Source organism: Bubalus kerabau, chromosome 4, assembly GCF_029407905.1.
Source record: "Bubalus kerabau isolate K-KA32 ecotype Philippines breed swamp buffalo chromosome 4, PCC_UOA_SB_1v2, whole genome shotgun sequence".
Classification (NCBI taxonomy): domain Eukaryota; kingdom Metazoa; phylum Chordata; class Mammalia; order Artiodactyla; family Bovidae; genus Bubalus; species Bubalus kerabau.
Window position 1 is genome coordinate 145,725,488 of NC_073627.1, and position 20,617 is coordinate 145,746,104.

The following is a 20,617-nucleotide window of genomic DNA, read 5'->3' on the forward strand; positions in this document are numbered from 1 at the left end:
CATTTTTTTTAGTCTATGCATTTTGGGCCAGGTCTGTGTTTATTTCTTTGGTCTGTACCTTAATGAAAATGGTCCTGAGTGAAGGCTGAATGTTCAACATACTGGAGCAAGCAAAATAAAAGCTGCTAATTGCCACAGGTTTGAATTGGGAGAAAAAAAAATAATTGAAGAAAATGAAATGTAAAGGCCTGCATCTTGCAGATTGTATGTCTTACTGTAAAAATGTATAAAACTTCTGGAAGTGTTTCAATATGAGGTCTTTGAATTAAATGTGGATTTTAAATATATAATCCCTGGGCAAATGACTAAATTATGGTGAAATACTGTTCCTTGCATTCATTGATCATTATCTATCCCTCACAAATCTGCCTAGAGATTCAGTCTCTGGATCTGCTTCTGTACATGGAGAGATGTTTGTATATATCCAGGCCATATCTACACACACACACACACACACACACACACACACACATTTCAACATCTAAAGATATATTGCCCCTTAAATTGTGACCTGGTATTTGAAACTCTCTTTTCATTTGCTTTATTTTCCTTTTAATGTGACGTCTCTGTACTGATACTTACTGGTTCTTGTTTTGCAGTCTTTTTGGAGGTCCATTGCTTTATTAAGACCCACTGCATCTTGGCTGATTTCAAAGTGACACCAGAATATCAGTGCTTAAAAAAACAACAAAAAAAGTTTTGTTTGTAAATTATGTGACCAGCTTCTCTCAACCTGACATGGAAAGTCTCTTGTACTACACTGTATTTAATAAAAATGATGTCTTACAATAAATAACATCCTCCAAAAGAGACACTAAAAGTGACATGATGATTACTAGAATTTTCACAAGGCATGGTGTGCTCTTTGTCTGTCTGTCTGTCTGTATTTTAGATAAGGTCACTGCAGATACCTGCCATGTTCATCAGTTGAAGCAATGAGAGTAAAAGATTCCCCCTGGCTCACCCTTCCATAACCTGACATTTTTAACTTTGATCTTGGATAACTAGAACATCTCTGTCCAATAGAACTTTCTGCACTGATAGAAGTATTTTATCTGCACTTGTCCAATAGGGCTAGTGGGCACTTGACATGTGGTGAGTGGGTCTAAGAGCTGAATTTTAAATTTCATTTCATTTCAATCACTTTACATTTAAAGAGTCACATGTGTCTCGAGACTACCATGTGAAACAGCACGGAACAAGCAGATAGAATCACCAGGATTTCTAACAGATCAGACCTAAGAAACTTACCATAAGAGAAACGTTGTGTATCGTGGTCTAGGGTTGGGGCAGCTCTGAGAATCGTAAGGATTCAGGAACAGAAGTAGCCAGATGGAAATTTTCACATCTTCTCAGCCTCTCCGTTAACCAGTGTTTCCTAAATTAAAGGTGAAGGAAGATAAAAGAAGGGTGGTTTCACGGAGATCTGGCAGCCCATCTTTTCCTGGCCATTAGAGCAGTCCACTCACACTTGTACTTCTCAGCATCTCATGGTCATGTTCCCCACTGTCTGACCGCTGCCTGTCTATCTCCTCTGAGATGCACAGAAGGCACCTGGGCAGCATTCCTACTGGAGGCTTCAGGAATGCAGTTTGACATCTCTGTCCTTAAATCATACTCCTCAGGAGCTTTGTCCATGAAAATGCCTCTCACTGGTTCAGATATATGTTCCTGGAGTGAAAAAGACACAACCAGGTTTAAAGTCAGCAGAGACTTGGGGAATTCAAAGCCATGGGGGGAGGGAATAACTTGTCCAAACATCCCAATAGGAACACGTGTCGTCGCTGCAGCACGGAAGTGTAGATCCCACTCAGAGAAACAGCATTACAGACTGCAGGGTAAACCACTGAGGCCCTGGCCAGTCATAACCCATTTGGATTATTAAAGATCCACACCTTTACCAGACAATGTTTTTATATCCCTATTATTTGTATATTTATAATTGGCGAGTAAAAGTATTAGTCGCTCAGTCCTGTCTGACTCTTTGCGACCTCATGGACTGTACCCCAACGCAGGCTCCTCTGTTCTCCAGGCAAGAACACTAGAGTGGGTAGCCATTCCCTTCTCTGGGGGGTCTTTTCAACCCAGGGATCGAACCCGGGTCTCCTGCTTCGCAGGCAGATTCTTTACCATCTGAGCCGCTAAGGAAGCCCCAATAATCAGTTTAAATTCCAAACCTAAAGTCAAACTTTTCAGAGCCCTCATCTCCTGGTTTGTAGACCCCATCCCATTTTCTCCCTCAAATACACACCTTTAGTTCACCCTTGAGGAAGCATAACTGCTTGGCTGGGAACATGACTTCTGAAGTATTGTGGCTAACAACCTCATTCAAACAGGTGTCCTAACCTTCAGAACAAATTGACTAACAAAACAAGTGCTCAGTGCATGCCAGGGTGTTATGTATGTGTGTTAGTTTCCTGATTTTCCTGTAACAAATGGCCACCAACTGAGTGGTTTAAAACAACAGAAATGTCTTGTCTCTCAGTCCCGGAGGCAGGAACCTGAGGTGTGGGTGGGGCCACGCTCCCTCTGGACACACTCAGGGAGACTGTCCTTTACTGTTCCAGCCTCTGGGGGCTCCAGGTGTTCCTTGTGGCCACATCACTCCAATCTCTGCCTCAGCAGCCACCTTGCCTCCTCCTCTGTGTGTCTGTCTTATAAGGATACATGTGGCTACATTTAAGACCCACCCAGATAATCCAGGAACAGCTCTTCCTTGCTCTTTTTTGCCTTATCAGATCAGGTTCCCAGGTTCCAGGGACGACTATGTGGGCATATCCTTTTGGAGGCCTACCTCTAAACCTCTCCAGTATGGTAACTCACCCAGCTCTTACATCAACCCTGAGAGGTGGGTACTATTATTATCCCCAGTTACAGGTGAGAAAACTAAGGCACTGTGACTTAAGGAACTGCCAAAAAATTAGAACAAAAGAAATGGACCAGCAAATGTAGTAATTACTATTTGCCAGAGAAGTAGTCATTTAATCCCCCAACAAGTAAGAAACTCATGAGGTCCCACTGCAGGCAACAGGCAGAATAGAAATGCAGGCACCTGGCTGGTTCCCCAAAGTCCGCAGCTGGAGTTTGGCCTAGCCACGTGTCATGGTGCTTAGGGTCTGGGCTCCAGGCCCCTCAGAGACTGCTGAAAGCAATTCAACATCCCAGCCCTGTTACGGATGGAGTTATGAGGGGGGCTGATGCCAAGATTCCAGGTTCCAGGAGACTAGAGAGTTTCTAGGAAGTTAAACCTGGAGTGTAAGGATTTGGGTCATTAGGGATGGGGTAAGAATTTGGCATGAAGCCAAAGCCCAAATCTGGCATGGTCTTTGGGATGCTTTCCTGGACCCGCTGCTCCTTAACCCCCTTCACACCACTCATGAGCTTCAGGAGGGTGAGCCTGCAGTGGAGACGGTTGCCTAGCAACCAGGTTCTGAGGCCTGCAGTATGTGAGACTACCTCTCTGCAAATCTGGCCATTTCCCCTGTGTCAGCTCTCCCACAGTTAAAGCTACATGAGAGCTAAAGACCCCATCCCTCCTGCCTTCTACAGGTGGTATTTTACAATGAATGCCAGGCTCACACCAAATTCATCCAACAAGCAATGATTTATTATTGACTATGCGGTTGGTGGGCTATAGTCCATGGGGTGGCAGAGTCAGACACAACTGAGTGTCTGAGCATATATAAAATGCAATGTGGGCCCAGAAACTTCCCTTCCCTGACCTTACATGGAAGCCACAGATGCAATGATGTGCTAATGCCAAGACCAGCCTGACCTCTGTTCAGGTGACCTGGGGGTGGGATGGGGGGAGACACGATGGAAGACCCAGGGAGTTCTGGTCACTGAAAGCTGCATTCCTGGCATTAGAGACCTGGGCTCTGCTAGATTCTTCTGCCTCCTTCATGTAGGAACAACGACACTTATCCAACACTTAGAATAAATCCTCAGTCTTCAGAATCAATCACTTCATGTACATACAAAAATCTGCCACATCCCTTATCCTCCTTAGCAAACAGCCTGGTATTGATAATAGCATTTTAAATACCAATTAACTACCTCAATCACTTCTCACATGGGCACCACTATTCATCTATAGGACATCTATTTTTCATTAGATAGATCATGATATCTAATCACTTTTAGTATTACTATATAGGTTGTATTTGTATACACACATCATGTCGTATTGTTGTTTAGTCACTCAGCTGTGTTTGACACTTCCATGACTCATGGACTGTAGCCTGCTAGGCTTCTCTTTCCATGGGATTTTCCATGGAAGAATACTGGAGTGGGTTGCCATGTCCTTCTCCAGGGGATCTTTCCGACGCAGTGATCAAACCTGTGTATCAAACCTGTATCTCCCACATTGCAAGCTGATTCTTTACTGCTGAGCCACCAGGCAAAGCCCTAAAGTCACACAGATACTATAACAACCTGCCTACCAACAACTACAACCTCTCCTTCTATAGCAGGTACGTATGGATTTGTAGATACCAGCCTAAGTGTGGGAAATGCCACTACTTCATTTTCTTTAGATCAGGCTACATTTGACTCAAGTCCACATCCTGCAGGAGCAAAACCAATCTCAGCAATTACTGGGGGTGCCCTCCCTTCCTAGGGTATCCTTTAAATCTCAAGATTCATCGACACCCAGGAAATACAAGAAGGGCTTCCCATTTACCTTCCATCACAATTCAGTGATTCTGATGCCAGAAATGAGAGCTCTGCCTCTAGGACAGACATCCTCCAACACACTATAGCCACCTCGAGGGCCACCACCTCCTGACACTTGATCCACAAGGTATGATGACTATCTACTCTCAAATCGAGTGACAGGCCTTAATTTGGCTTTTAGTTTCCTTTGGCTTGTGGAGATTTTTCTGTTTTTTTCCATTTAGTTATATTTTATCAAGCATGTGTATGTGAACAAGACAGAAGCTTTCTGTACTTGTTTTGTGCTCCATCTTCCTGGAAATCTCAACACTTTCTTCCTTCATTTAGGTGCAGATTCTTTTCATATAGTCCTATTTTTCTGGCAACAGCAGTTCTTGCTGTAGATCAGAATCACGAGGAGAACTTTGAAAAATGCAAAAGCCAAAGCCTCACCCTGAAAGAATTAGTTGCTATTAGTCTGAGTTGGACAAGTTGGACAAGACACTGTTTGGCTTTTATGTGTGTGTGTGTTTGTGTAAACTCTCTAGTTGTTCTAATGTGTAACTAATGTGGAGAATTGTTATTCTAGAGAACGATAAGATTCAGCATCAGAATTTCAACCATCCAAATAGAAACATCCGAGTACTTGACTCCAACAGAAAATGGGTCAGATGGAAAAGGGCCTGGAACTGTTACAAATGCTAGACAGAACACTAGATAGATTTGAAAAGCAGATCATCAATGTCCAAGGAGTTAAGTAGTAAATTACATGTTCTCTCTTCCTGCAAAGCTCCATGGAGACCCATTATGGCCCTGTATTGAAAGCAATCAGTCAATCAGTCCTGATCAACTGAAAGGCTGGGCTCCAGCTCCCCATAATGGCAGAAGAAGATGGTGGTTCTCCAACCACGGGTTCTGATGAAGAACACCCAGCTGCTAGCTTACCATAACAAGCAGGGCAACCACAAGGCTTGGACTCAGCTTGTGACCATGAAACTGGAGCTGTCTGGATACACTGGAGCTCAAGTTCTGCCATATTGCTACTAAACACTAGCATGAGACCATTACAGGTGAGAGGCCAGCACTTCCTTAATCATGCAAATTATAAGTCCCCCAGCCCCAGGGATGATAGTTATTTTTGTTCAATTCAGCCGGACCTGGGGACTTTCCTAGTGTAGACTTTAAAAAAGCACTTTGAAAAGTTGTATCATACTTTCTTAGTTTGGGACAAAGAAGACCTTTCTGGATTTAGGGTGAGGGGTGATTATGGATCAGAATGTCTTTCCTGGAGCTCCTGTAGCATCACAGATTCACAGGGTTGGAGGGGGCACAGAGGGCAGTCTCATGGACATCCTTGCTTGGGGGGCCAGTCCCAGTGAAAGGGAATTCATTTGAACACCTCCTCCTGCCTTGCCCTGCTCCAGCCTACCCCCTCTCCCCCTAGGCCATTTGCATTTTACAAAGTTTCCTAAGCAAGCACTTCCTGGTGCTGAACTGACATCTGCCTCCCATGGGCTCAGATCTCCTGGGAGTGCACAGAATGACTCTCATTCATTATTACTTGGCACCCTTTTATGACTCCCTTGTGCTCTTCCTCCCACATCCATCCCCCTACAGAAAACTTTGGAATGTTTGCCAAATACCCAAGACAAAAGGAGAAGGAACTCAGCTCTGCCTGGTAAAGCTAATGCCCAGCCCGCAAGTCCCATTTTCCCTCCCTTGTTCTCCAGGTTTCAACTCACTCTTGGCACAAGGAGAAAGCAACTTCTAACAGGATCAGAAAGACTAAAAGTGAGGTGTGGCTCCTTCTCCCCACTTACTGGTGATGTCAAGACAGCTAACACTCCTCACAGCCCTCATAATAGAGGTCCATCCAAAACCTCCCAGGATGCTCTTGAAAACAAGGAAAATGAGGGGGTCTGGATGTTCCCAGAGACAGCGAGCTTTAGTGTCTCTAATGAGAAAAAAAAAAAAAAAGGTGAAAGCACTGCTTATTTGCCTGCTCAGCCAAGGGTGGGGGATATTTGCTAACCTAAAGATAGGTGTAATTTTTTTTTTGTTTTGGCTCAGGAACATCTGCTTGTATAGTGATCAGGCACTAGCACTCATTAACACAGGAAGTAAAGTGTCTGAGGTTTGTGTCACTGGGAGTGTTCGAGAACACAGTAAGACAGACACTCATGGGAGTGATTTAAGAGCAGTTTTCACACTGGGCAAAGGTTCAGCCTGTGAGAAGGTCTAGTACCCAGGGGCTGCGGTTGTTGAGAATTCAGTCATCCATAGTAATCGAGGGTCCCTCTCCCCGAAACTGTGGGGATGACATTGACCATGGATATGTGCCATGTGAATCAATACCTAATGAGGGCCTGGTGGCAGAATCATCTCAGAAAATGCCTGCTGAATAAATGAATAAATTTCTCAGGCACACAGTGAAAAGAATGCAGAACATTCTGTGCACCCTTTCTACGTTCCAAAGTTCATTTACATGTATAATTTTGTTTCCTAACATTCCTCTGAGGATTGGAGCATGGGCTTTCCCCCCATTTTACAGAGAAGGGTCTGGTCATGGTCCCAGGAGTTGAAAGTAGGAAAGATAAGAGTCAGAACTAGAAAGTGAGTTTCCTAATTCCTGATAGAATTTTACAACACTTAATCACCCAGCCAGTGACTGTAAGGAAAACTCCCTAGATTCTAAGTTGTCATTTATAAGATCAGGATATAATTTCAATATATCCTGAACCCCTTACCTCCTTCCATCCTCCTCCCTTGGTTTAAAAAAAAAAAGTGATGCTGTTAAAAGTGAATTTCTGAACACGTTAAGTGTATGGAAAGTGTAACAAAAAGGAAAATAATACAATTTAAATGTCACTTACTTCGTTTGCAAATCTACTCTTCAAGACTTCCAGCAACAAATAATTTGAATCAATATTGGAAAAATACAAAATGCAGAAATCATTCACATAATTAATAGGAAAGATCAAAAACCTTCACAAAGCAATGGTATGACCTCGTCCCTTGGCTCTGGGGAGAAGGTGGGACTAGATGTAGATAAATATGTGAAATGTACACTGGGGATGGACTATCTCAACCATGTAGGGTCACAGGTGATGAAACTAAGGCACAGAAAGATAATGAACAGTCTTGCAGCTCTTAGGAGCAGTGCTAAGTCTCATTACTTTGTTTCCCAACTTCCAGACATCCTCAGCTGTGGGCCCTGATGTTCCATTTTTTTGACTCCCTGCAGCTGAAGGAGGCATTTTCATCACAGCGGCCTGGGTGCGTGGGTGCATGGGTGTATGTCCACAGCCTGCCTATTTCTAACGCCTGCTCCCTGCCCCACAAAATGAGGTTCAACAACTATAATCCAGCACTGCAAAGTATGTGCATTTATATTTTAAGTGCATACAAATAAAGTATTTCTCCTAGCCTTGCTGTGTCAATAAGAACAAAAACTAAACCACATTACTCTCCAGATTTTAGTTGTCGCTACCAATTTCCAGATTCTGCTTAGGAGATCAGTCTCAAATAAGAAAACTGAAGATAAGAAAGAATCTGGGGAAGCTGTAAACAGCTGCCAACTTCCGTCCCCAACGTGGGTCCTCCCCTCCTCCCCCTCTGCTGCAGTCCTGGCTTTTGGAACCCACTGCCCTCTGGGGACACAGTCCGCCCTCCACCATCCTACCTACTAGCTCCGCATCTCTCTCACGTCTTTTTAAGAAGATATTTTGGGAAGCAGCACACGCACATCCAGAGACCAATTACTCAATCTCCCAGCAAGTATGGAGATGATGGAAGTATAGCCCTTTGGTTTCCTAGCAACAGCGTGGGGGGAGGCTGGAAAGCGAGCTGGTTGCCCAGCACCACCTTGCGTAGAAGGCATTTGCGCATTTGGCTTTTGTTGTCTTTGACGGCCATTTCTAAAAACGGGCTCTGTATTCTTGGGGGGATTTTAGGCACTTAAGTTATTCTTTTAAAAGCTCTCTGCTGACATCCACAGGTCCTATAATTAACATCTCAAGTCCTAACAGGCCGGAAGTGTTCTGTCACCCCTAAAAATACAAAGCCCCATGTTGGTCTTCTTCCTATGGTTTATTAAGAATTTCTCCAGTTCCCTACTTCCTCCGTGACCTCTCTCACCTTTACACATATTCATCCCAGATGTGGATAATCAGCACTATTTTTTTTTATCCAAGTTGTGAACTCTACCCTGCAGAAAAATCATAAGATTACCATCAGTGGACATCTTAGTCAGTTTGCTTTTTAATCTATAAATATTTCTACACCTGTTGTCTCAATGCCTCCATGGTCTCCCACTCTGCTCCCCGCTCCCCCATAGCAAGGGGAGTGTTTGACAAACTGGAGGAAGAACGGATTAAATAAGGGAGGAAGGCATAGCTAGCATGATAACTGATTCCCCTAAATGGAAATACCCAGGATCCCAAGAGAGAAGACTGTTGAGTGGGAAAGCAGTTGTTTCTGTTGTTTATGGGAGGGGGAGATTTGGGGGAAGAGAAATAAGAAGTAGGATCAGAAAGAAATGTGGGATTCCCATCATCAATAAAAGAAAACTCAGAGGGTGAGAGAGTTGAGGAGAGCTGGGTGGATCCAGGCCCACATCTGTTATTTCTGACCCAAGGAACCCTTAGTCACAGAAACCCTCAAGAGAGTCAAGCCTTCTGGTTGAAGCTTGGGGATAGGGGAGGGCCAATGGGAGCACCAAGGACTGAAATGCTTTAGGGGGTAGGGGGACACCACGGATCATGAGGTGGGACAGCGTGTGTTTTGTTGCAGTACTAACAGGATGGGGCACTAAGCTTACCCTTCTGTGCTAAGTTTACAATCGCCTCTCAAATACTGGGGATAGGAAATGATGGCTAAGGTGAGAAGCTGGGATTCCTAGATAATCTTACCAATTTTATTTCAGCCAAGTGAGAATCTGTTTCTCTAATAAACAGGGAAACCCCTCCATTTTCCCCCTTCTTCTTGTCTGTGCCCTGGTTCGTTCTCACTGGAGTCAGGAAATATACACAGATGGTACCATTCCCATTAACCTTCCCTCTGGGGCTCATGGCTTCCCAGAGACTTGGTAGGCATCTACTTTTAGTCCTTCTGAGCAGGCTCCAGATAGATGGTGGTCATCTTGCTTCTGGATTGAATTCAAACCTGAATAAGTTAGCACATGAAGCCATGAGCAGTGGCTAAAACTAGTAGAAAAGGAAAGGCAGTTCTCCCACTGGTGTTGAACCCCAGGATGAGTTCTATGGACTGGTCCATAGCCACCCCTGAACATGTGAACTCCCTTCTACTGCTGGATCCAACTCAGGAGCTAAACCAAGCCTGAACTGATAGGCTGAGGGGATCTAGGAAAAGGAAGAAGGATGGGGTAGAGATGGGGAAGGAAGACCTTGACCTGGTCACTGCTTATGCTTTACAGAGTGAGAAATTGAATGGAAGTAACGAGAGACTGTTATTTCTATGCAAAATCCAAAGGGAAATCCTCCAGGGAAAGGAGTTTTGTTCATGTGAGCTTCCTTCTGGTGTCCTTGGTCCCTGCAGACCTGGGCTATAGAGAGTCAGCATGGTTTAGGTGCCCACTCACCACAGGAACACTGAGATCTGCTGGTTCTACAGAGAAGGGAGACTCAGGCAGACTCCTCCCCATCTCCTCCCTGCACCAGCTTCAGGGGGAACCTGACATTAGGGCACCTGTGCCTTCCAAGGGTTTCCATGTATAGAAGTGGCAACAGAATCCTAGTTTGGTGAAGCCCCTGAGCGATCTAAGGGCAGATTCAGGGCCACATCTCAGGGCCGTGGAGTCAAGGCCAATCCTCTAAAGACACCCTGGTTCTCTAAAGGCTGAACACCGGCTTGTACTTTTTCCCTAAAACTGTGAGCCTAACCCAAAGGCAGAGCCAGAGAAGTTGACAGGGGGGTGCTAACAGACTGTGAAAATAGACTTCCTTCCACCCTTTTGCTCAGATCCAGTTTGATGTCCAGTAAATCCCATGATTTGCCTCTCAGAACTTTCCAACTTTGTGGATGAAAACACTCAGGAGCAAAACATGATTCTCCAAATTGTTATTTTTGAGCCTACTGAGGTTGATTCTTTATTTCATCACTTATCTGAAGTTCTGCATGTACAAGTTTGGCTCTGACACAGGCCTTTGTCAGGAGCCCAGTTACCATGGCAGTGCCTCCAAAATAGAACAAGTCCAACACACATCAATAGACGGCACAATAAATAGAATGAGTACTACTTACAATACATGATTCTGTTTCTACTGGGTAGTAATTTGTGCAGAGAGTTGAAAATAACTACACCTCCCCCCTTCATTTAATTAAAGGAAAACAATTCCACAAATCGGAAATGTGCAGTGTTTATATCAGAGTGGAGCTCAAGCAGCTATGTGATTAAGAGGCCAGGATTGTGGTTGAATTTTCAGGGGAAAACTTAGTGCATTAAAGCCAGGGCCATTCAGTGAAGCGCTCTCTCCTAAAACCCAACTTACAGTGTGATTTGGTTTGAGGCACTAATTGTGAACTAAGAGTGTATGTAAGAAACATAGAACATTTTTTTGCAATAGTAGGGAGAGCATTTTTCTCCATTTACTCATGGCCATCTGGTTTTCTCCTATTGTCCCATGATACTCTTACATATCATGCTTTGGATCAAAAATTATGTAAGCACCATTATTATTAGAGCTTCCCTGGTGGCTCAGTGGTAAATAATTGGCCTATCAATGCAGGAGATGCAGGAGTTGCGAGTTTGATCCCTGGATAGAGAAGATCCCCTGAAGGAGGGCACAGCAACCCACTCCAGTATTCTTGCCTGGAAAATCCCACAGACAGAGGAGCCTGGAGGGCTACAGTCCATAGGATCAATAAGAGTCAGATATGACTTAGTGACTAAACAACAACAACACTTATTGTAGGTAACTGCAGGGCCTAGGAGGCTGTTGGGAGACCCCTTTGGAAAATCTGTGAAACTCACTGAGAAAGAAGATACCCATCTTTTCTGTCGATAAGTCAGTGAATACAGTATAGTTTGTGCGGTTTCTAGGTAAATACGTGTCTCAGGGTCTCCAATCTCTCAGGCTTTCTCTGGGTGGCTCTTGATCTTAGAGTAAGAAGTTTGACCTGGAGGAGAGTGTGCTGCCTTTGAATTCAGACAGGAATGGATTCCGCAACCAACTTTTTTGCTCATCTAGCGAAAGTCCCTTATACTTGGATTTATTGATGTTTAAAATGGGGATAACCCTCTCTACTTTAATTGGGTTAGTGAAACGGAATGATTTGTAGGCACAAGGATCGAGCAAAATGTCTGGTCTATTGGAGAAAATGATCACTAGTGTCCTTTTCTTTTTCTTACAACAGGTGCAGCTACCATGGTAGCCTCCCCAGACATGGCCTTTGAAGTCGCTCTGAATCTAAGAGTGATAGAACCCTGGACAAGTTCATTAACCTCTGAGACTTCCTGCCTCAACTCTTAAAGGTAGGCACCATTGAAAATATCTCACAGGGTGCTGTGAAAAATAGCATAAATGACAAATGCAAGTCACCCAGCATAGATCGTGACACTGAGCGGACATTTGTCACAGGTCAGTTTCCTTGGGATGCAGATGCTGGGTTGGAGAGCAGCTAAGATGTTTATTAACAGTGCTCTTGGGATGAATGCTTATGGATGAGGAGAGAAGGAAGCAGGATTGAGAAAGTGAAAGAGGTTCCATGTAGTTGACTTGACAACTTGACACCCAGTGGCCATTTTGCCTCATGCCAATATTAAGAACTCATTATTGGCCCCCATAATGGGCGGGTTGGACATTCAGCCATGAAGACAGCTAGATCAACTTCAGTATGTTGGAGTACATGCTGATGGCTCAGGTGCCTGCTTCATCCCTGGTCATCTGTACGTTTCACACATATGCCTTTGTGCCTTTACTGAAATGGCTGAGGATAGAGGCTGGCTGAGGTTAGTGGACCAAAGCATTTTGTCTCTTCTATAGTTCAGTGCCTCTTTCAGGGTTGAATACTCTCTGAAGGACGTTAATATGTCATGCACTTATCAAGTTTCAGTCTCTCAACTTCAGATCTATTCTTTTAAAACTAAATTGTTATTTTAGAGCAGTTTTAAGTTTACAGAATAATTGTGAAGATAGTACAGAGAATTACTGTATATCCATCACCCAGTTCTCCCCATAACTAACATCCTACATCTGCATAATATACTTGTCACAATTAAGGGATCAATATTCTAAAGTCCGTTTTTTGTTCAGATTGCCCCAGTGTTTCCCTCATGTTTTTTTCTGCCCCAGGATCCCATCCAGGACCACACATAACATTTAGTAGTCAAATCTCCTTAGACTTCTCTTGATTATGGTCTTTTCTTGGACATTCTTTGTTTTTGTTGATTTTGACAGTTTTGAGGTCCATTATTATATAGATTATTCCTCAGTTAGGATTTGCCTGAGGTTTTCATTGTGGAGTAATGTGCTTTGGGCAAGAAGGTCACAGAGTTATAGGCCACTCTTCACATCATTTGAAGAGTACATACTATTTGTGTGACCTGTCAGAGTTGATGCTAACTCTGGTCATCTGGCTTGCAATGATGTTTGTCAGAGTATCCACTGTAAAGTTACTCTTTTTATAAATCTTTTCCCATGCTGTACTACCTTGAGGGTGAAGGAGTAGCTACATTAATTATTCAGAATTCTTCAGCATGGAAGATTTGTCTATTTTCTCCCACTTATTAATTTATTCAATTATTTATTTACACCACTATGGACTTGTAGAAATTAATATTATACTTTGGACAATAATTCAACACTCCATTACTTATCTTATTGCTCAAATCATTCCAGCTCTGGCCATTTGGAACTCTTTTAGCTGGCATCTGGATTCCTTTCCATTACAGTGGGACTCTCCATTACTATGCATTTTTCCGATTGGTTTTGTTTTTTGGCATTTTCCTATTTTTTGGCATCCTAGATACTCCAGGCTCATTTTGAATGTTTCCTGCCTCAGTCCTCGTATCAACCAGTTCTTCAACAAACCCTGATTCCCTTTATTAGAGAACAACATTAGAAACCAAGATTTGAGTTCTAGATATGCTTACTGTAATTAAGGGGTCTTTGCTTCCCAGCCCTCCCTCTCAGGTCAAGGAGATATATGGATGCATTCCTCTGTGTAAATATTTCTAAATGTAACCACATATATCTTTGTTGTTGTTGTTCAGTCGCTCAGTTGTGTCTGACTCTTTGTGACTCCATGGATGGCAGCATGCCAGGCTTCCCTGTCCTTCACTATCTCCCAGAGTTTGCTCAAACTCCTATCCATTGAGTCTATGATGCCATCTAATGATCTCATCCTCTGTCACCCCCCTTCTCCTCCTGCCCTCAATCTTTCTCAGCATTTTGGTCTTTTCCAACGAGTCAACTCTTTGCATCTAACGGCCCAGGTATTGAAGCTTCAGCTTCAGCATCAATCCATCCAATACTAAGCCAAACATGGGTTCATACTGATGTCTCCAACTCTAATCTATTACCACATGGAGAATTCTAGCCTCGTTTCCTTGTTTATTCATAACTTCCCACTTCAACAGTGTGAGACCTGGCTTCTATCATCTACTTAATTGCCCAGCCCAAGTATACATGCATAATGGTGTCAGAACTGTTAACCCAAACCTTGGGTTAACAAAACTATCAACTGGAACACAGTGCTTATGTAAAGTTCCTTTTGCCTTTAGCCTTTCAAATTCTGCACATTTCCAAATTGACTCTTTAGTCTCTTTAGTCCTCTAAATTCATTTTCTTTTTGACTGCACTGTGCTGTTTGCAGAATCTTAGTTCCCCAACCAGGGATCAAACTTGTGCCCTCTGCAGTAGAAGTACAGATTCCTAACAACTGGACCACCAGGGAAAACTTCTCTAAATCCATTCTTCATCCTGCACTGTGATGCTGGAGCTGGACCATATTTTATCTTTCCCATCTGGCATGGTATTAAGCTTTGTTATGGGCATTAGAAGGACTCTGGTGGGATGTGGAAAGAGGAGGCACTTCTCTTCTTGGTTCTGTGTGGTCTTCCCTGCTTGGTCCTGTGACAGTGTAGCAGCCACCAACACATAGGACGTCCAAGAACACTAACTTTTTGAGCAAGTTGTGCCATCAGGGCTAGCTTCATGGGCATGTAATCAACATAGTCACACAGGACTCCATTCTCCTAAAGGGCTGCATGCTTGGTTTAATGCTCTTTGAACACCATCTTGAAGTTCCTAATGATTTTATCTTTTAACTTATGCCTATCACTGAAGTCCAGTAGAACAACAGGTCATGTGTGTATGCAGGGGAAATAACCAGGTAACAGTGCATATACTGGCAGATCCACAGGCAGAGCACTCAGTGTTCAGCATTCACACCAAGCAATCAGCCTGGGTACCTGGTGCACCTAAGCATACCTGGGACTGGTCAGGGCTCTGAAGATCGCAGGGGTGGCCTGGACTGGGATGGCAGCAGCAGCAACAGAAACAGCCATGGTGACAGCCACAGTCCTGGAAGAAAGGAGAGAAAGCTCTTGAGTTTAAGGCTGGGACCTGTGGTGAGAAGCCAGCTTTCCCATTCATCCCTCAAAGCTGGTGCTGTGGTATCTGCACAGATATTAACTCTTCAGCCTGAGGGCTGAGAGGGACTACCTGTGCTCAGCCAGTAAACATTTCAGTAAGTTATTACAAAAGGAAAGTGTGATACTGTGAGTTATAATAAGAAATATACTATTGGTCTTCATCCCCATTTCAGGCACAGAGCTCCTCAAACCCTTGATATTTCCTAAGTGCTGAGAGGTACTTTTGTTATGTTAATGAGGTGACTTTTAGAAAGTATCTAAGAAGGTAGGTTGGGCTTCCCTGGTGCCTGCAATGCAGGTTCAATCCCTTGGTTGGGAAAATCCCCTGGAGAAGGAAATGGCAACCCACTCCAATACTCTTGCCTGGTAAATGCCATGGACAGAGGAGCCTGGTAGGCTACAGTCCATGGGGTCATAAAGAGTCAGACACAACTGAGCAACTTCACTTTCACTTTCAAGGAGGTAGGTTAATTGCCAGGAGAACCAATCATATGATTAGAAGGTTGAAACTTTCAGTCTCCTCTTCTGACCTCCATGGAGGGAAGAGGGGCTGGAAGTTTAACCAATGGCCAATGGCCAATGATGCCTATGTAATGAAGCCTCCATAAAAACCCAAAGGATGGGATTTAGAGAGCTTCTTGGCTAATGAACATCTGAAGATTTGGGTGTGGCTCTCATAAACAGGACATGGAATCTCCTCGCCCTTTCCCCATACCTATACTTATGCATCTCTTCTATCTGACTGTTCCTGAGTTATATCCTTTTATAAAAAACCAGTGATCTAGTAAGTAAAAGTTTTCTCTGAGTTCTGTGAGCTGCTCTATCAAATTAGCCAAAACCAAGGAGTGGGTTGTTGGAACCTCTGATCAATGCATCAGGTGATGATCTGGACTTGCAGCTGGCATCTGAAGTATGTGTGTGTGTGTGTGTGTGTGTGTGTGGAGGGGCAACAGTCTTGTAGAACTGATCCCTTAACCTGTGGAGTCTGACTCTATCTGCAGGTAGTGTCAGAAATGAGCTGAATTGTGGGACACCCAGCTGGTATCTGAGAATTGTTTGGATATGTGGGGGAACTGCCCCCTACTACCACAATACACATTTTTATTAGAACCAGAGCTCTTTAGAAAACATAAACAAGAACATTGCAATAAAGCATATCAGGGAATTACTAGAATTCTTCAAAGAGTGTAGAATTTCTGGTTTTGAATTTGCTGCAAGATTGGAAAGCATAGGTCCATACACTAGAAATAGAAATTAAATTTTAAATTGTCCCATTTAATGGAAAGAGCTGTAGTTTCATATGAACTTTCCAATGAACCAGTTGCTAACAAGAAAGGCAATTTAAAAATCGATGTATTCTTGTCATAGAAGATGTAGCAATACTGCATAACAGGCATTTTGAGTTATATACAAATCACAAAGTCACTTTAATTTCTTGTACAAATTCCATGAATTATAGGAAATGTCAGAGGAAGCATTAAAATGTCATTGTATAAATTTATGTTTAAAATTAAACTCAGACTTAAACAAAAATGATTTGTATGAAGAGTTAAATCTTTTTAGAAAAGGATTTAGAATCAAGCTCTAGATGTACTAAAGTCTTATTTTGAAATAATTTGTCTGAAATTTGCCCCAATGTTGTCACAGTGTAATATACTCCTAACAACTCCAGTAATGGTTTTATCAGCAGAAAGAACCTTCTCAAAATTAAAAATTATTTTCAATCTTACATTTTCTAAGAGCAAACCAACATTGCTTTCGATTATATCATTGAAAATGAGGCTGCTAAGTTTTGATTAATTTGTAGAAAAATAAGCCAGAAAAATCACGATTCAATCAAAACATCACATTAATCAAATATTATGATTTATTGTGTTGCATAAAATGTGATATTCAAAATATTAATAAACTCCATGTAACTTTTCTTCACCACTTTCTCTCTAATACCATTGGGTCTCTCAGGTCCTAAGGCCCAAATAGCTGTGCTGTTTGCACTGCAGTGTGGACCTGCCACAAAGCCCTTTCGTGCTTTGGGTACTTGAAGCTGGCAGCCTTTTTGATGATTCAGTGTGGGAGACAGACCCTAGGGTACTCCCTGTAGTGTGGGCAGGACCTGTGATGTGCTTGTAACAGATAGATTATGGCACATGTGATAAGGTGTCACTTCTTATCATCCGTCCTTGATATCCTTTATGATACAAATTGAGTAGTACTCTTGTTAGCCACCTAATGATTTTGCCCCGTGTGCATGCTGTGTTCCATAGACAGAGATGCAGCTTTGGGAACTGGGGCTCTCTCCAGATGCAGGAGACCTGAAAATAGGTTATCTGCTATTAAAGGCTATCTGCTAAAAGCACACCCAGCAACTGGGGCAAAAATTCTTCATTAAAGGGGCACTTGGGCAATCTATCACAGAATCTGTCCATCACAGTAATTAATTATTCTTTTTCCTTTATATGTAAAAATCAGATACACTATGAAAAAAATATGTGCAGCTCTTACCTGACATCTTGAAAAATGTTGGGCATCTGGGAAAACAGGCCATTATCCCGAAAAGTGGTAGAACTAGGGTCAGCCTTGTTTAGAGGGAAATTCGGTAGTCTCGTCTATGTTTTGAATGGCCTAGAGAAGATTTGTGCCTTAAAATGTTTACCCCAACTACAGTCCTAATTTCTTCCCATTGCCCAGTCTTCTCACACTCCATGAAAAAAGATATTTGGGCAATATAGCATTATTAATCAGCTATACTCCAATACAAAATTTTTGTTCAGTCACACAGTCATGTCCAACTCTTTGTGACCCATGGACTGCAGCCCACAAGGCTTTCTTGTCCTTTACCATCTCCTGGAGCTTGCAGAAACTCATGGCCATTGAGTCAGTGACACCATCCAACCATCTCATCCTCTGTCATCCCCTTCTCCTCCTGCCTTCAATCTTTCCCAGCATCAGGGTCTTTTCCAATGAGTCTCCTCTTCACATCAGGTGGCCAAAACATTGGAGCTTCAGCTTCAGCATCAGTCCTTCCAACAGATATTCAGGGTTGATTTCCTTTAGGATTGACTGGTTTGATCTCCTTGCTGTCCAAGGGACTCTTTAGAGTCTTTACCAGCACCACAGTTCAAAAACATTAATTTTTTCGGTGCTCAGCCTTCTTTATGGTCCAACTCTCACTTCCATACATGACTACTGGAAAACCCAAAGCTTTGGCTATATGGACCTTTGTTGGCATAGTGATGTCTCTGCTTTTTAATATGCTGTCTAGGTTGGTCACTGGCTTCTCTGATAGCTCAGTTGGTAAAGAATCCCCCTGCAAAGCAGGAGACCCCAGTTCGATTCCTGGGTGGGGAAGATCCACTGGAGAAGGGATAGGCTACCCACTCCAGTATTCTTGGGCTTCCCTTGTGGCTCAGCTGGTAAATAATCTGCCTGCAAGGTGAGAGACCTGGGGTCGATCCCTGGGTTGGGAAGATCCCCTGGAGAAGGGAAAGGCTACCCACTCCAGTATTCTGGCCTTGAGAATTCCATGGACTGTATAATCCTTAGAGTTGCGAAGAGTCAGACGTGACTGAGCGACTTTCACTTTCAGTTTGGTCACAGCTTTTCTTTCAAGCATCAGTATGAAAAAGCAATACAAAATAAAAAGTTTAAAGTTAAAAAAAAACACATGTAGTAATAAAATGTAAGAAGTTCCCATCCAAATCCATATGCTAAGGGTCATTCAGGAAAGGAAGCCTAAGATGAGAATTAACAGCTAAATTAAGATCCTTCAAATCTGTTTTAAAAGTATCCTCTAGAACAATCCAAAGGGATAAGACAATTAAGGTGGCCCCCAACCCCAGGCAGAGAGTTGGGATTTGTTCCCTGAGCTCAGTACAGCCAGATGATGGCACACAAACTGTAAACTCTGAGCTGCCCCTCCTGCATGCATGGTCACATCCACAGTTACTGTGGCATCAGTCAGTCACAGATCATTTCTTACCAAATAGCCTACAGTTGAAGTTATTTGAAGATATGGGCACTGCATGTACATCTTCAGAGGAAATGGGGAGACGTTGAGAAGGAAAGATTTTACTCTAGCTCATTTCTACAGCTAATCTTTGCCCCAGTTCCCATGAGCTCTTGGTTTTATGTGTCTGCTCTAGTTTGAGGAAAATTTTTGGTTTTGATTAACGAGTTAGGTCTCAATAATGGGAAGTTGAAGGGGGTGGATAGAGATTTAGGAGTCTGGCAGTATTTTGAATTCCAAGCTATCTGTCTTAAATGCTCTGATTCAGAAAAGTTACTCAGCCTCTGACTTTAGATAGAGAGGGAGTTCCCCCAGAAATTTGATTCCCCCTTTATCCCTTCCCCCAGGGTGGAGAGCTATAACAACCACCTGTCAACATGAGGAGTGAGCCAGGACCGCAGGACAGATGGGTCAACACAAGCAGACTGAGGCGAGCACGGTGCATGAGGAAGCTTTTCCCATTTTCCATTTCTTCCTTTTATAAATTTTAACCTCTTAACATTTAAACTTTTCCCATGATTCTTATTCCTGTGGCTAGCTCTTTTCTTGTTATTATAGTTTACTCATAGATATGATAAATGAATATAGTAAATGACTGCTGAAGGTCGACCAGATGGCTTGATGACTTCATTTACTCTCTCTTTGGGAAAACAATTGAAAGAAATCCCCACTACTCATTCTCCTGCAGGCAGAGGTGTGCAGTGATTGCTTCTGAAAATGAAAAGATAAACACTCTTATTGTATGCCTGGAAGCTCTGGGGATCCTGGAGACACTCTCTACTCCACCATTTTATTTGAGAACATAAGGAATTAATTGTACACCTTGCCAAGGGAAAAGGGCATATTGTATATTCCAAATATCAGGATCTTTCTTTTAAGATTAGAATACATAGTTGACACAGAGAAAATGCTTTCAAGATGTTGTGGGGGGAAAAAAAAAATCCTCAAGACTGGAGTTTTTATAACTCGATATTATTTGGCACCTGCATAGTTTCGTATCTCTGTGGGATACGACTATTGTTTCTCAGAGACCGTAATCCAGACATCTATAATCAAACATGAATTCTCCCAAAATATACAGAAAGCAAGCATGGGAGAAGATATAAGAACTCTTCTCAGGAGTTTCTAAATAGTTTCCGATATGAGAGCTTGAGAGATGAGTTCCCCCTCGTGGAGTTCCAGGTTTCTGAGTCTGGAGGGTAGGCACATGCTTTGGAGTTCATCCACACTGGATCTCAGCATGAACCACACACATGGATGGGCTTTCTCTGCCTGTGTAGAGGATTTCAGACAACCAGCAGGGAAGGAAAAAACAGGGGAATGGACAGGACATTTACAGTCAC

At 43.0% G+C, this 20,617-nt stretch overlaps 2 long non-coding RNA genes across 2 annotated transcripts; one reads left to right on the forward strand and one right to left on the reverse strand.

The window, feature by feature from the left end:
* Positions 1 to 586: 586 nt before the first annotated feature.
* LOC129651677 (uncharacterized) lies at positions 587 to 15,201 on the reverse strand. The gene is made up of 3 exons (XR_008714267.1): positions 15,105 to 15,201; positions 1,252 to 1,671; positions 587 to 675 (listed from the first exon to the last, which is right to left on the reverse strand). It is a non-coding gene; the product is annotated as an uncharacterized LOC129651677 (long non-coding RNA).
* On the forward strand, positions 5,610 to 7,978 carry LOC129651676 (uncharacterized). Its single transcript, XR_008714266.1, has 3 exons — positions 5,610 to 5,723; positions 6,271 to 6,331; positions 7,849 to 7,978. It is a non-coding gene; the product is annotated as an uncharacterized LOC129651676 (long non-coding RNA).
* Positions 15,202 to 20,617: the final 5,416 nt, after the last annotated feature.